Raw genomic sequence first — 16,520 nt, forward strand, 5'->3', positions numbered from 1 at the left:
ATGCCCCCCTCTCCTATCTTTCAATCCGACCCACCTCCTTTCTCTATTCGCCTTGAGAGCGCTCTACCTGATCTCAGATTGTAGAGCACAAAAATACGCCCAGAGGGATTTTGAATTCTACATCTGAATGGTAACAATCGGAAGATATTGTTGATCAAAAACTAAAATTCATCAAAATTGATTTTTTCTTCAAATTTCCCCCATTTTTGCAAAATCATAACTCAGTACTCATTGGAGATAGAGAGTTCCCAATGATCTCATTCCATTCAGAATTTTATGATCTAAAAAAAAGGCAAGACCAAGTTTTTCTGCCCGATTACGAGATTAGGCAGAAATGGCTGAAAACTGGAGAATGAGCCGGAAATACAAGGTTTTTGGGCCACCCTGTATCTAGCACAAGGAAATTTTGCATGAAGGAATTGGTTCTGGACTTCTATTATTTACCCAAATAATATATTAAAAAATCAGAACTACAATATAAATTGCATGCACCAATGTATATAGTGACTGGACTATGAATGTTTTGAGACAAACTGGAATAATTTTGTTGTCTCTTGTCCCGATGATATACTTGGTCCTAGTTGGTTGTGTCCTGTAGCGCCCACTCGTTTTTCTTTTCCTTTTCAGATGCGGTTCAGATGAGGTGAATTTCAAAATGTAATTGTCCTGGTTGATTTTATCTTTTGTGGAATAGAAATTTTGATGGAACCTCCTTATATCTTGAGCAGGGACTGCTTTGCATTTGAATGCTTTTCTGTCATGGTTGCAAGTGGGAAATGCTGGCATGTGATTTGCTGAATACCTAAAAAGTAGAAAAATATTACTAGCTTCTCATCAATGTTAATGAGAAAGAAGTCAGTAATATTTCCCTTGGTTCTAGTTGTTTTTCTAGGCAGCCGTATGTGAGATTTCAATTAAGAAACATATTCAAAAATATGCTAAAGTAAAGGCTCAAGCTTACAAATTTTTACCTTGTTTTTTGCAGCATTTTGCTTCCACTTTCTTGTCAGTCCAGTAGAAATCTTGACTTGTTCTTCCATTGAATTCCTCACTTCTTAGATATTGAACTAAATCAAAATAATAATATAACAAATCAAAGTGGACGATCAAAACAAATGAATCTAACCATCAAGCACAAGAACTGAGCACACCCATGATGCTTTGCAACCTCCAGATGCCCTGTGATTGGCTCAACTGGAGAGTGGGAATTTTTCTGCAAAACATCGACTGGTAAATGTGACATTTGATTCAAATCGTGATTTTCAATACCATTTTTAGGTCTGTAAAAGTTACTTTTGCTACAAAACAACCAGACAGTCTGATTCCCCTTCAAAATATGAACACAGCCATATAAATAACTCAATTTCTCAAAAAAATGGAGAATGAGACTTTTGCATCTCAGGCCCCTCAATTCGCTCCACAGCTATTGTTGAACATACAAACAGACTGACAACAAACTTTGACCTTCAGTAAGTCAAAAGTGAGAACTCGCTAATGCTTGTTCAATACTATAAAAAGAGGCAAAGAAATACAGGAAATTTGAAATAACTCACACAAAAGTACCTACTATAAATAAAATGTTGACGTTAATGATGGAAACATGGAGAGAGACACTAGACTTGTTATTAAGTGTTTTTCTGAACACAATATCCTTTAGATGACAACTTGAACGAATGTAACTATTCATGGAAGCGTACATTGACATCTCTCATGTCCTGTTGGTGTACTACAATGAAAATGTTTCTCACATTTTCTCACTTGGAAACAAGCATTTGAGAAGAAATTTCTGTAATTTGAATTGAAGTGCTTCGACAGGCAATGCAAAATCCCACAATAAGCTCCACCAGGAGTAAATACGCTCAAACGGTCGCTGAAGGAATCGCAAATGTGCACAATCCAAAGATGAGCGAAAAATAAGCTGTTCTTTCTCAACAACAATAGAGAGATTTTCTGCAACGTGAAAGATTGGAAACCCCTGCGCTTGAACAATAGCCTACTTACATTGCTTGCTGAGATTCATAGACATAATTGTGAGCATCTGTCTTGAGGCTGGCATGGTTGACCGTACTTTAAAAGTGCCATCCAAATGAAGCTCTCTTGCTTCTGGAAGTTGTCTCATAAAGTCTGGCGAACCAAACACCACAGACACTCCTCCCTCGGTGCTGTTGATTGTGCTGAGATAGAAATCTTCATTGGTCAAGGTTCTGTTGAATGCCTCCAGAGTTTGCAGCAATTGCCCATAATCAGACAGCATCTCAGGGTTTTTGAACATTCTTGCAGTCCTTGATCTATAGTTTAGAATTGATGTAAATATATGTACATTTCGGTGGAATAAAATTATTGTGAATTCTAAAGAAGACAATAACTATGGAAAAGAGAATAACCCAAATATAATTTAATTTGAATTTAAATATGTAATTCATTTTAATTTGTAGGCTCAAAGTAAAGAAAGATTATTTTCATGTAGAAATGTGGAAATCCACAATAGTACAATAGTTCTATAATAAAATATAGTCCCGCAGTGTAAGTGAATTTCTACAACATTATTCGACAGGAGGGGGTTATGACACACACCCAACGGTCTGTAGCCTCAGTACACTCATTGTCAGATTTGCTGAGCTCCTTGGTCAATAACTAAATATTAAGTCCTGTGAGCTACAATACAAACTGTCACTCGAGTTCCTGAAGTACACACCCAACGGTCTGTTCTTCACAACGAGGTAGCTTCATGCACCTCTGTGCTCCTCTCCTTTGAATAAATTCTCTCATTGAAAATAACTTAATTCAAGCTATTTGAAGCCTGCAAAAAAATATGGTTGATATTATTTTATGTTTTACTAAGATCATTTCAAACTATTCTTCTCTTAGAAAATCGTCATTGTTTATTATAAACAAGTGCTGAAAAACTGCAGTGTCGAAGTATTATTTTTGGTGTGTGATACCCACATGAGCCCTTGGCTTGTGCGTTGGTAACAGAAGGGATGATTATAAATTCAAGATGACGACTACGTTCTAGGCAGTAGGGACCGACGTTCAATCTTTGAAAGAGGAAGTGGCCGGAAATTGTTAAAATGTTCTTCTTCAACAGGGATCAAACATATTATAGATTTCACAACCAGCGATTAAGGCTGTGCAAAAGGCTTTAAAAAACCTTTTACTATTTTTCAAATTTTTTTTATTTATGTACTGTGCTATCAAGCTATCAAAATAAAATAAAAAATCTCAGGAAAACATTCTTTTCCTATCATTGCTTTTTGAGATATGAGTGCATGGAGTTTAAATTTTTGCAACAGATCATTAGAAATTCGGTAAGAGATAAATTCATGGAACTCTAAGGATATATTCTTCATGATAGCCTATTGTTGATTGAATAAAACAAAAATTTCCTAAAAATATCAATTTTTGAGAAAATTATTCGATTTACTAAAAATGACCCAAAAAAACGTTTGTTGAATTATGGGTCAATAATAAGATGTGATGTTGTCAATACCACTATATTTGTTCAAAATCTATTTAAATTACAGGAACAGGTTTCATGGCAGTCTCTTTAATTCAAATCGATTTCGAACAAATATAGTGGTATTGACAACATCAACATCTTATTCTTTCAATTATGGAGAAATACCACAACATACCATACAATCAAAATAACGAAGAAAAATTCATCTATTTAAAATGTTCTTAACTTTTGGTGATACATTCTTTTGGTTCTGGACACAATGGTTATGAACAAAAAGCATAACTTGTGCTATGGTTCTGTCAAGCTTATTTTTCTCCAAAAAAAAGCTATTTCAGACCTCTTGGGAATTTCTTTTTTCAGGATTGTATCACCAAAGTGGGATATGACAATTTTTTGTTCTTCACTTGTCCATCTTTTTTTCTTCATCATTCTGAATCTTCTGTTACCTACAGTCTCATCACTCTCATCACCTGATACTTCAAGAATAGAAGGCTCATCGATGTTATGCTCTTCAATACCGGTAATTGAAGTGTCGTCACCCGCCAAATCATTGCCTTCGCTCACATGCCCCATCTCTGGATGTTAGTCCCCTCTCATGATCCTGTCCAGGATTGGGCAAACCATAATTTTCTGCAGCACTCCCAGAGGCAGATACTAGTGCTTCTTGTGCACTGACAGAGTATGCCCCAAAGTGCTAGCGAGAAAATCCTTGTACTGAGGATGATTTGAATGCATGCGGCTGAATGTTGCCGCCTGGTGCCTCAAACCATTTCCGGTCATGTGCTCTGGCTTTCTAAGATGCACATTCTTCTTCATCAATCTCAAACTTTCCACTGGATTTATATAATTATTATTGGACAACATGAAGAGAATGTCATTGGTGATCCCAACATCGCTCCTATACTTCAGCAAAGTATCCAGTGCATTTTTCATGATGGGTAACATGACAATCGGAACAATTTCCAAATTTTTCCCTGTTACATAAAATATATGGAATCTCTCACAAGCTTCTAGCTCATCTTTACTGAGACCCACATTGCTTACCATATCAAGCAGTTCATCATGCTTGTCTAAGTTATTAAAGTGCCTGATACGTGCGTTTTTAAAATCAACAGGTCTCCATTTGATTTGAATGGGTTTTTATTTCCCCTGTACTTTCCTCATATCCAGCCAAGTTCAGAGCTGCATTCACAATTGAATGGAAATATTTCGGATTCATGCACATTTTGAGATCAGTTATCTGAGGTTTCATAGCTTTCATTTCAATCAGTAGCCTTGCCAAGTCTCTCACCTCTCTGATTACATAATTTTTGGAAGATTGTTCTCACCGACTGTGGTGGAAGTCATCGACAAATTTCATAATAAGTTCATCTTCCATTGCTGCTTCCATAATCTTGTCCATCACTATTCCATTCAAAATTTCCTTTTGGAACACTTTGGAAACAAAACTCTGTTTTATAGGCAGTTTAAAACTGCCAATAAATTCAATTTATTTCTGCTTTAAACAGACCCTTGCGGAGCACCACAGCTATTGTTGAACATACAAACAGACTGACAACAAACTTTGACCTTCAGTAAGTCAAAAGTGAGAACTCGCTAATGCTTGTTCAATACTATAAAAAGAGGCAAAGAAATACAGGAAATTTGAAATAACTCACACAAAAGTACCTACTATAAATAAAATGTTGACGTTAATGATGGAAACATGGAGAGAGACACTAGACTTGTTATTAAGTGTTTTTCTGAACACAATATCCTTTAGATGACAACTTGAACGAATGTAACTATTCATGGAAGCGTACATTGACATCTCTCATGTCCTGTTGGTGTACTACAATGAAAATGTTTCTCACTTTTTCTCACTTGGAAACAAGCATTTGAGAAGAAATTTCTGTAATTTGAATTGAAGTGCTTCGACAGGCAATGCAAAATCCCACAATAAGCTCCACCAGGAGTAAATACGCTCAAACGGTCGCTGAAGGAATCGCAAATGTGCACAATCCAAAGATGAGCGAAAAATAAGCTGTTCTTTCTCAACAACAATAGAGAGATTTTCTGCAACGTGAAAGATTGGAAACCCCTGCGCTTGAACAATAGCCTACTTACATTGCTTGCTGAGATTCATAGACATAATTGTGAGCATCTGTCTTGAGGCTGGCATGGTTGACCGTACTTTAAAAGTGCCATCCAAATGAAGCTCTCTTGCTTCTGGAAGTTGTCTCATAAAGTCTGGCGAACCAAACACCACAGACACTCCTCCCTCGGTGCTGTTGATTGTGCTGAGATAGAAATCTTCATTGGTCAAGGTTCTGTTGAATGCCTCCAGAGTTTGCAGCAATTGCCCATAATCAGACAGCATCTCAGGGTTTTTGAACATTCTTGCAGTCCTTGATCTATAGTTTAGAATTGATGTAAATATATGTACATTTCGGTGGAATAAAATTATTGTGAATTCTAAAGAAGACAATAACTATGGAAAAGAGAATAACCCAAATATAATTTAATTTGAATTTAAATATGTAATTCATTTTAATTTGTAGGCTCAAAGTAAAGAAAGATTATTTTCATGTAGAAATGTGGAAATCCACAATAGTACAATAGTTCTATAATAAAATATAGTCCCGCAGTGTAAGTGAATTTCTACAACATTATTCGACAGGAGGGGGTTATGACACACACCCAACGGTCTGTAGCCTCAGTACACTCATTGTCAGATTTGCTGAGCTCCTTGGTCAATAACTAAATATTAAGTCCTGTGAGCTACAATACAAACTGTCACTCGAGTTCCTGAAGTACACACCCAACGGTCTGTTCTTCACAACGAGGTAGCTTCATGCACCTCTGTGCTCCTCTCCTTTGAATAAATTCTCTCATTGAAAATAACTTAATTCAAGCTATTTGAAGCCTGCAAAAAATATGGTTGATATTATTTTATGTTTTACTAAGATCACTTCAAACTATTCTTCTCTTAGAAAATCGTCATTGTTTATTATAAACAAGTGCTGAAAAACTGCAGTGTCGAAGTATTATTTTTGGTGTGTGATACCCACATGAGCCCTTGGCTTGTGCGTTGGTAACAGAAGGGATGATTATAAATTCAAGATGACGACTACGTTCTAGGCAGTAGGGACCGACGTTCAATCTTTGAAAGAGGAAGTGGCCGGAAATTGTTAAAATGTTCTTCTTCAACAGGGATCAAACATATTATAGATTTCACAACCAGCGATTAAGGCTGTGCAAAAGGCTTTAAAAAACCTTTTACTATTTTTCAAAATTTTTTTTTATTTATGTACTGTGCTATCAAGCTATCAAAATAAAATAAAAAATCTCAGGAAAACATTCTTTTCCTATCATTGCTTTTTGAGATATGAGTGCATGGAGTTTAAATTTTTGCAACAGATCATTAGAAATTCGGTAAGAGATAAATTCATGGAACTCTAATGATATATTCTTCATGATAGCCTATTGTTGATTGAATAAAACAAAAATTTCCTAAAAATATCAATTTTTGAGAAAATTATTCGATTTACTAAAAATGACCCAAAAAAACGTTTGTTGAATTATGGGTCAATAATAAGATGTTGATGTTGTCAATACCACTATATTTGTTCAAAATCTATTTAAATTACAGGAACAGGTTTCATGGCAGTCTCTTTAATTCAAATCGATTTCGAACAAATATAGTGGTATTGACAACATCAACATCTTATTCTTTCAATTATGGAGAAATACCACAACATACCATACAATCAAAATAACGAAGAAAAATTCATCTATTTAAAATGTTCTTAACTTTTGGTGATACATTCTTTTGGTTCTGGACACAATGGTTATGAACAAAAAGCATAACTTGTGCTATGGTTCTGTCAAGCTTATTTTTCTCCAAAAAAAAGCTATTTCAGACCTCTTGGGAATTTCTTTTTTCAGGATTGTATCACCAAAGTGGGATATGACAATTTTTTGTTCTTCACTTGTCCATCTTTTTTTCTTCATCATTCTGAATCTTCTGTTACCTACAGTCTCATCACTCTCATCACCTGATACTTCAAGAATAGAAGGCTCATCGATGTTATGCTCTTCAATACCGGTAATTGAAGTGTCGTCACCTGCCAAATCATTGCCTTCACTCACATGCCCCATCTCTGGATGTTAGTTCCCTCTCATGATCCTGTCCAGGATTGGGCAAACCATAATTTTCTGCAGCACTCCCAGAGGCAGATACTAGTGCTTCTTGTGCACTGACAGAGTATGCCCCAAAGTGCTAGGGAGAAAATCCTTGTACTGAGGATGATTTGAATGCATGCGGCTGAATGTTGCCGCCTGGTGCCTCAAACCATTTCCGGTCATGTGCTCTGGCTTTCTAAGATGCACATTCTTCTTCATCAATCTCAAACTTTCCACTGGATTTATATAATTATTATTGGACAACATGAAGAGAATGTCATTGGTGATCCCAACATCGCTCCTATACTTCAGCAAAGTATCCAGTGCATTTTTCATGATGGGTAACATGACAATCGGAACAATTTCCAAATTTTTCCCTGTTACATAAAATATATGGAATCTCTCACAAGCTTCTAGCTCATCTTTACTGAGACCCACATTGCTTACCATATCAAGCAGTTCATCATGCTTGTCTAAGTTATTAAAGTGCCTGATACGTGCGTTTTTAAAATCAACAGGTCTCCATTTGATTTGAATGGGTTTTTATTTCCCCTGTACTTTCCTCATATCCAGCCAAGTTCAGAGCTGCATTCACAATTGAATGGAAATATTTCGGATTCATGCACATTTTGAGATCAGTTATCTGAGGTTTCATAGCTTTCATTTCAATCAGTAGCCTTGCCAAGTCTCTCACCTCTCTGATTACATAATTTTTGGAAGATTGTTCTCACCGACTGTGGTGGAAGTCATCGACAAATTTCATAATAAGTTCATCTTCCATTGCTGCTTCCATAATCTTGTCCATCACTATTCCATTCAAAATTTCCTTTTGGAACACTTTGGAAACAAAACTCTGTTTTATAGGCAGTTTAAAACTGCCAATAAATTCAATTTATTTCTGCTTTAAACAGACCCTTGCGGAGCACTGGTTACCAGCTAGTATTAAATAAAAATATCATATTATGTTGCGACGGTTTCTTATAATGGAGTTATACAAAAAGCTCAAACCCTAGGAAGTTTCCAACAAATATATTGACAAATATATTGGTCCTCAAAGCATTATCCTTCAGGATGTCAGGATATAGATTCTGATTATTTTCAATGGTGAAGTAAAGATTGACCCTTTAATGATGATAAGATGAGGGTATTTATTTATGTTCAATTGAGCTTTTATAAGATTCAAAGTTTTGTTCTGATTTTTTCAACTTAACCCTTTCTTGCACGCCAAATTTTTTTCTTAGAAAAATATGGAAAAAGTTTTATATTTTTGTTTGTACAGTGGAACCTCTGTTAACCATCACCCTCGGGACCGGGACTATGACGGTTGAGAGAATAGACAGATAACATAAATATCATTATAAACTTCTACAGTAACCATAAATTGAAAAGGTATTGTAAAAATGTGAACCATGTTCAAGTGGATAATACATATTTTTACTAATGCTATATTTACAGTACATACTTTCATACAAGAATAACACAGATCTGCCACAAATATGTAATATTCGTACACTAAAATAACAATAAATTCACATTTCAAAAAAGTCCTTCATCTTCTTCTGCTTTTCTGTTTGCCAAGCTTTTTGGGCAGCCAGGTTGTGTATTTTGCTAAGAAGAAGAATCTGCGTGGCATTCGCTTCCTCTTGTCTCACAAACCAGTCGATGCACTGACTCAACATTTTTTCGGCTGCGGAGTGGCTGGTCATTGGTCGGATTCTGCTTCTTCATTGCCATCATCAACTTCATCAACGTCATTGGACAGCAGAACATTGGATATTATTTCCTCATCGCTCAAAAGTTGGAAGCCTTCATCAAATTCCAACCAATTTGTCACTTCCTCTGTTGTTAGATTGGCACTGTCCAATCCATTTTTGCAGAGATTTAACATCTCCGCAACACTAACCAGATCGTCTGTAGGGGGTTCAGGTTCACCCTCTAGTTCAGGCCAAAGCTTGTTCCATCCATTTTTGAGGTTGGACTCTGTAAGGTCTGCCCACGCACTGGCAACATTAAAAATGGCATCCTTGATGTTGTAGGACTTCCAAAATTCCTTTACGTTTGTTGCATCTTCAGATGACAGTAAACTTTCAATGAAGCCTCTTCTGTAACCACACTTCACGTTTTCTATGATCCCCTGGTCCATGGGTTGAATGAGGGGAGTTGTATTAGCCGGAAGGAAAAGGCACGTTATGTTACTGTCATCACTTTTCAGTTCCTCACAGGGATGTGATGGAGCGTTGTCCATAAGCAGCAGTGCTTTTTTCGGCAAATTCAACTTGGCGAGATGATTTCTAACCTCTGGTACAAAAACTTTGTGAAACCATTCTGAAAAAAAGGTTTGGTCCATCCAGGCATTTTTTCGGGCAAAATAATTCACAGGGAGAGCATTTATTTTAAAGTTTTTGAATGCAAGTGGCTTTTTTGCTTTGCCAATCACTGCTAAGGGTAGCCTATGTTTTCCAGTTGCATTGGCACAGACCATTGCAGTGATGCGGTCTTTCTGTAGCTTAAAGCCTGGTGCTGCCTTTTCCAAAAGTGACGCTAGAGTCTTTTGTGGCAGAGCTTCCCAATTGAGTCCGGTTTCATCACAGTTGTACACTTATTCTCTTACAAGTTCAAGAGCTGCAATTTTTGACTGAAACTCTTCTCTGAAATCACCAACGACTGCACAGTTCAAACTAAGTTTCTCACCACTTATGTCCAGCTGTCGAATGCCATGATGAAACTTAAACTTGTCAAGCCAACCCATGCTAGCTTTAAAGTTAGGATCCCCATCTAACTTTTTAATCAGTTCAATTGCTTTTGTCATTTTAATTGGACCTGAAAGGGGGATCCCTTGGCTTCGAGCTTGAATGAACCATTGATAGACAGCATTGTCGAGTTCTTCATATCTAGCAGGTTTCATAGTTTTCCGAGTTTTTACATCCCTGTCAGTACTCTGCATTTTTGACACATGTTGCTCAATCTTTTCAGCATCCCATTTTATGTCATTGACGGTTGTTCTACCAACACCATAAATCAACGTGATACTTGTAGCAGTTTCGCCCTTCCTCAAACGTTTAACAATCTTGAGTTTTTTTCAAGCCCTAATACAACTCGTTTTCGCTTTTCAGACATCTTCAAAGCAAAACAATTAACAGTTAAATTATGTACAAACAGTTAAATTATATGTACAAACTGACAAAACACACTGATCTAAGCAAACTTCTTTACGCACTGATCTATGTGCAAACAAAAGCTGTTCTATGTGGCTGCGAATGTGCCAATACACTGACTAGTGGTCGTGAGGAACGAATGGGAGAAAGTAGCGGACTGACAATCGGCTGTCCCCCTCCACTCCGAAACCGGTTACAACCGGTTCCGCGACGACTAAAGGTCATTAACCACGTACAGTCACGTTCAAACAATGCTGCATATCTCCTACAGCACTGTGCGCGTCTTCAATCCGGCTCATTAAAAGTATGTTCATATGTACAGTAGCAGTGATGGATAACAGAGAGTGACAGTTGAAAGAGTGACGGTTAACCGAGTTTCCACTGTGATACCTAGGAAAAATAAAATAAAAAAATATTTTTCATTTATAAATACTTTATTAACAAAAAACTGTTCGGTATTGTGACAATACCACTGTGAATGTGTCATGAGGAATACATTATTATTTATATATATATATATATATATATATATATATATATATATATAATTACATTATTGTTATTATACAAGTTTATTAATTTTGTATAACACTATTGAAAATAAAAAAGGAATATAAAATCAGTAAAATTAAGATAAATATACTTAGTCTATTTAATATACAGAGTCTATAGTCAAAAAGCTTGAGTGAAGACCTCTTTTCTCTGTGTCAAAGGACAAACAATGCTGGTTTCGGTGCTGTTGTACTCCATTGTTTATGGAACTTGTAAAACCAGTTCTTTTTGTCTGTCATGCAAAGCGCAACATTGCTCTCAGAACATGACCAGAAAGATAGGCTCTGTTTCTCTGCGCTGCTGCAGTAATTGCACCTCTTCCAAGTGCACCATACTGGCAAATGGAGGTTTCCAGCCTTTCTTACTTCAACTGGAATGTTAGGTTTGAACTTATTTTTATTGATCCTAGCCTTTGCCTTCTCCTTTTTGGACTTGTTTATCAGTCCATGGGCCATGGCCAGTCTGAATTCCTTCAACTTCATTTTCATGCCTTTTGTTTTCAGTGAAAACAGTACAAAGGCATTAACTACTAACACATCAACAAAGTGCCAGAAGATTCACATGTTCCATCTCGAACTTTTACGATTTATGGCATAGCATGCTTTGAGTTGGTCTGCTTTATTGACAAAGCCCATGCTTGAATTGTAGTCTTTCACGATTGTGGGGCATGGGATGGTAACACAGGTCCCATCTTTCAGTTTTCTTTTTGTGTTATCCAGCTCAGTTGGGTCGTGGTGGTTGCTTACAAACATTACACTTTTACTGTCCATCCACTTCACACACACCAGTCCCATTGGATGACTTCTCCATTGATGGTCACCCCTCTTCATAGTATTATTTGGCTTCAATTTCTTTGGTAGAATTTTTCTGTTTTGAATTATGGTTCCACAAGCATTTACCTTATTTCTTCATAGATGGTCCAAGAGTTCAACAGAACTAAAGTAATTGTCATAGTAAACATCGTAGCCTTGTCCATACAGACCCTTACACAGACGCTTTACTACACTTGGACCTAAATCCTTTTCAGGCTCCCCATGCACCTTTCCAATGTATACATCAAAGTCGACAATGAATCCGTTGGCATCAGCCCGTGTCCATACTTTATAGCCACGTTTTATCGGCTTTAGGGGCATATATAGTTTTAAGGATGACCTACCTTTGAACTTGATCATGGACTCGTCAATAGTTCGGTTTTTGTCGGGTTGTAACAGGTACTGTATGTCTCCTTTAGTTTATCCAGGACAGGCCTAATTTTAAATAGCTTGTCATAATTACAGTGGCCTCTTGGGGGAATTTTAGTGTTGGACCTATTGACTGGCATGATACTGGAAATGAAACTCGTCTTCACTCGTTGACATCTGTTGCTGAAATACGAACTGTGCTCTGTTTGCACTTGTGGCCAACGTAGTTCCAGCTATTTCCACCAGGTTACACTCCCTACCAATGGCAATATGCGGTATCCCCAAAATATCACTGTGAAGGAAGCTAAAATAAATCAATAAACATTTGGTATTCTCAGGATACCACTATGACCGAAAGGGTTAAAGATACGGAATTTTAACAAGCAATATAGCTCATTTAACTCAGCTCTTCAAGATGGTCTAAATTCATGTATTATATCGAATTATGCCAAGCCATGGGAATTTCATCACAGGTATTCCTCCTATACAATTAGAAGATGACTATTTTCGTTTTCAAGTACGCCAATCTTGCCTCTGTTAATTGAAAAACTAAAATATAAAGTAGCACACAGGATACAATTCTCAAGAAGCTCCTTCACACTCAAACACAATCACCTAACAAACAATACACCAGGTATATTTTCTTCAAATTAGAAAGTGATGACTGTGATAAGTGCTACATTGGACAAATGGGTACTTCATTCACTACAAGATTCCAAAAACACAATAGAGACAACAAACACCCAAACATTTCTATTTTACAGAACACATAATCATATCCTACATTATAGCCTGGTTCAGTTCCACTCTAAAGGACGATAGAAAACAAAACAGTTGTCACAACAGTTGTAAGTGATTTATTACACTATTAAAAGTAAATTTGATTTTGTGTAATTTGTTGCAAAAGAATGAAGGGTATTTTCATGTATCTTGGGACCAGTTCCATCATCAAATGCTTCTAAGATAGGCGTACTTGAAAGCAGAAAACAGCCTTCTTCTCTGTGTACTGTATGGGAAACCGATTGTAATTGGAAATGGTGAAACCATCTGTGATAAAATGTTCTTTGAACACAAGATACGTTCCTATAGTCTGTATAAAATAAGTTGAAACTTTTTTCTCCATCCGAAAAAAATTAAATTGTTGCCAAATCGTATAAAAAAGCAAATTTCTCTGATTTCCAATTTGACGTCAGAATTGTTCAATGAATCATTATCTCTAAATTCATATAATTGATAAACTAACAATTTATAACAATTCTAACTATAGTTTATTGACAATTTCTTAGTCTTTTTCATTCAATCTAACTATAGTGTGTATAAAATAAGTTGAGACTTGGCCCTTCATTAGAAGAAATTACAGGGTTGCCAAATCATGTAATATTGCAACTTTCTCAAATTCCCTATTTAATTTCATAATTGGATAAAGAATATCATCCCCAATATCCCAGTAGTACTAGAAACGTTTGAAGGATTAAAAAGGAAATTAAATTTTTTGTTGAAATTGGAAACATCGCAAAAATTTGTTTTTCTTTTGAATATCACTTCCCTCAGAATCATGGGGCGTCGTAACGCGTAGGACTTTCGCAAAATAATGGGGAGAATGTCTCCTTTCTGTTGATTTCTGGATCATTTTCATCCAAACTATAGTTTTTCTTCAGTTAATGATTATGTTTGTCAATGTCTAGACATTTCGAGCAGAAAACATGAAATAATGACGCATTAAAAAATTTATGATAAACATAACGTTAGTTTAGTCGTGGAACAAATTATAAAACTCACATTGTCAGGACATTCCATTGACTTTTAAAGTTTTAAAATTATGAAACTTATCGGTTGAGTCTTCTTCCTTGCTTTTCTTCCCACTTCTGATTGCCAGCTTTCTGTCACTCTTACATTCTTGAATGTTTTGTATTTCAGTAAATTGAGAATTCTTCTGGAAAGAAAATCAGTATATAGTAGGAAATCAAATCAACTAATTTTTTGTCAATAAATAGTACTAATAAAAGACTCTCTTCACTCTTGAGCCATAAAAGATTGTTCCAATCTATCAAAAAAATTATAATCTGTTTGCACGACTCTAGGCCCGGCTCAAGCATGGAGCTTGCCTGATCAAAAAATGAAGATAACTCCTAAGCTACGATTCCATCATAGTAAAAGGAGTGAGTATCCTTAGTTTTTCTCTCTCAATCAGTGCTACTTTGTAGAAATTATAAATAAATAAATAACAAAGTAAAAAGATTCAAAATATTGCTGCGGACATCCACGTACATACAAAATTTGATTCATTTGAAGATTCCAAAAATCAAAACTTATAACAGTTTATCTCAGACTTGAGGACATTATTCAAGTATATTTTCCAATTTATCATTTAATTATAAATTTTAATGATAAATTTCATACTAAATTGATATTCAATCCATAGAAAAATTGAAACATCAAAAATAAAAACAAAAATAAGATATCTGATAAGCATCTTCAGTCCACAGGAGAGAACTTACGTCATCAGTTTCCATCTCTTCGTTTAGGAACAACTTTCTTTAGAAAGAAGGTTTCAAATTTCCATCCACCTCATCGAACTGGAATAATGCAAAACGAAAAAAAAAATGTTAAATTTGGTCGTGACTAGAAACAGTAGTTAGTGTCTTATGAGTAGGTGGAAGGTCATGGTAGGTGGAATATGACAGACGAGCAAAATAGCATTAGGTTGTGCTGCATGAAAAATACCACCTCTTGGGTGGATATTCTTATCAGTGAGTATAGTATGTATATTACCTATATTACATTCTATACTTACTGATTCTTGTCTCATTCAAGCTGATGCATGCATCCATGCAAAAATAAATGACAATTGAAAAGTGTTGAACATCTATTAACTCGTCTATAAAGATGCCACTGCAATGTTGACATTCAGAAACATACAGTATATAATAATTTAATAAGGTAGCCAACTCGTCGTTTGAATTCGACTAAATGTGTTAACACAATAGTTACATTTCTCTGATTTGTTTTTACTTATTGCAAATATTCTAGTTTTAATAGTAATGTTGAAAAAATAATGTATTATTATCGGATTCTGAACTATCCTAGAAGTTTCAAGTCTCTGACTAGTTGGGAAGGTGTCGAAAATTGCGTTTACTAAATACCTCTGTTAAAGACAGACAGACAAGAACGAAATTGAGTTCATTAAAATGTTGTAAGCAACAAAAGTTTACAAATATAAATATTTTTGATAAACAATTTGACTCACATCATCGTCATCATCAAAAATTATATTTTCCAAAACTGCAGCTTCTTTAATCTGCTCTTCTCTCACCCCCCACATTGAATCTGCTATAACAATAGAAGGAAAACATTAAGTAGTGAAATAATACATCAAATTAAAGAGAAAACAGAGCTCTACAAATCTACAGTGAGCATTCATTTTTATGATGCATTGTTGGAGAGTTGTAGGCCCTGAAACATCAAAAAATAGGATTAAAAAAAATAGGCCCTGAAACATCAAAAAATAGGATTAAAAGCTGTTATTTTAACAATTTTACAATTTTAAGAGCTTATTTCTCGAAAACTGTTGGAGATATCAAAAATCACCACACAACAAATATTGTAGAGAATCTATCAAGCTTCATTCCTGAATAGTTAGTCATGTCGGTTGAACGCATTTTTCTCAATATATGAGCTTGTAAGCGAAACATTGAAAAATGCAACTTTAAAACCACCCTCATCCCTTTAGCACAAGGGAAAGGGATGGGGACGTTTGATATGTTCACTCCCTAACTGGTCCCAACAAAGCTGCAAAGTCAAAAATTGTGTTCAAAACATTCTCTCCAAATTCCTTTGTCAATTGGTCTATTTTTGCATAACTGAAGATCTCACACTCAACACAGAAGCTGCTGCAACAGTTGTGGGTATGTGCGTAAACTTGTGAAATTATAAATCAAATTGAAGTGAATTTGATGCTCTATAAGTTCATGATCAGCATGGATTTTTCCCATCGATATTCAAAAAGGT

General features: G+C 35.7%; 1 protein-coding gene and 1 long non-coding RNA gene across 3 annotated transcripts in view; one reads left to right on the plus strand and one right to left on the minus strand.

Moving 5' to 3' along the window:
• LOC120352740 overlaps positions 1–16,520 on the plus strand; it is an 85,857-nt gene that overhangs the window by 9,081 nt on the left and 60,256 nt on the right. The window lies entirely within an intron of this gene.
• Positions 14,319–15,844, minus strand: LOC120352744. Its single transcript, XR_005572082.1, has 3 exons — positions 15,760–15,844; positions 15,011–15,088; positions 14,319–14,445 (listed from the first exon to the last, which is right to left on the minus strand). It is a non-coding gene; the product is annotated as an uncharacterized LOC120352744 (long non-coding RNA).

Source organism: Nilaparvata lugens, chromosome 1, assembly GCF_014356525.2.
Source record: "Nilaparvata lugens isolate BPH chromosome 1, ASM1435652v1, whole genome shotgun sequence".
Lineage (NCBI taxonomy): Eukaryota > Metazoa > Arthropoda > Insecta > Hemiptera > Delphacidae > Nilaparvata > Nilaparvata lugens.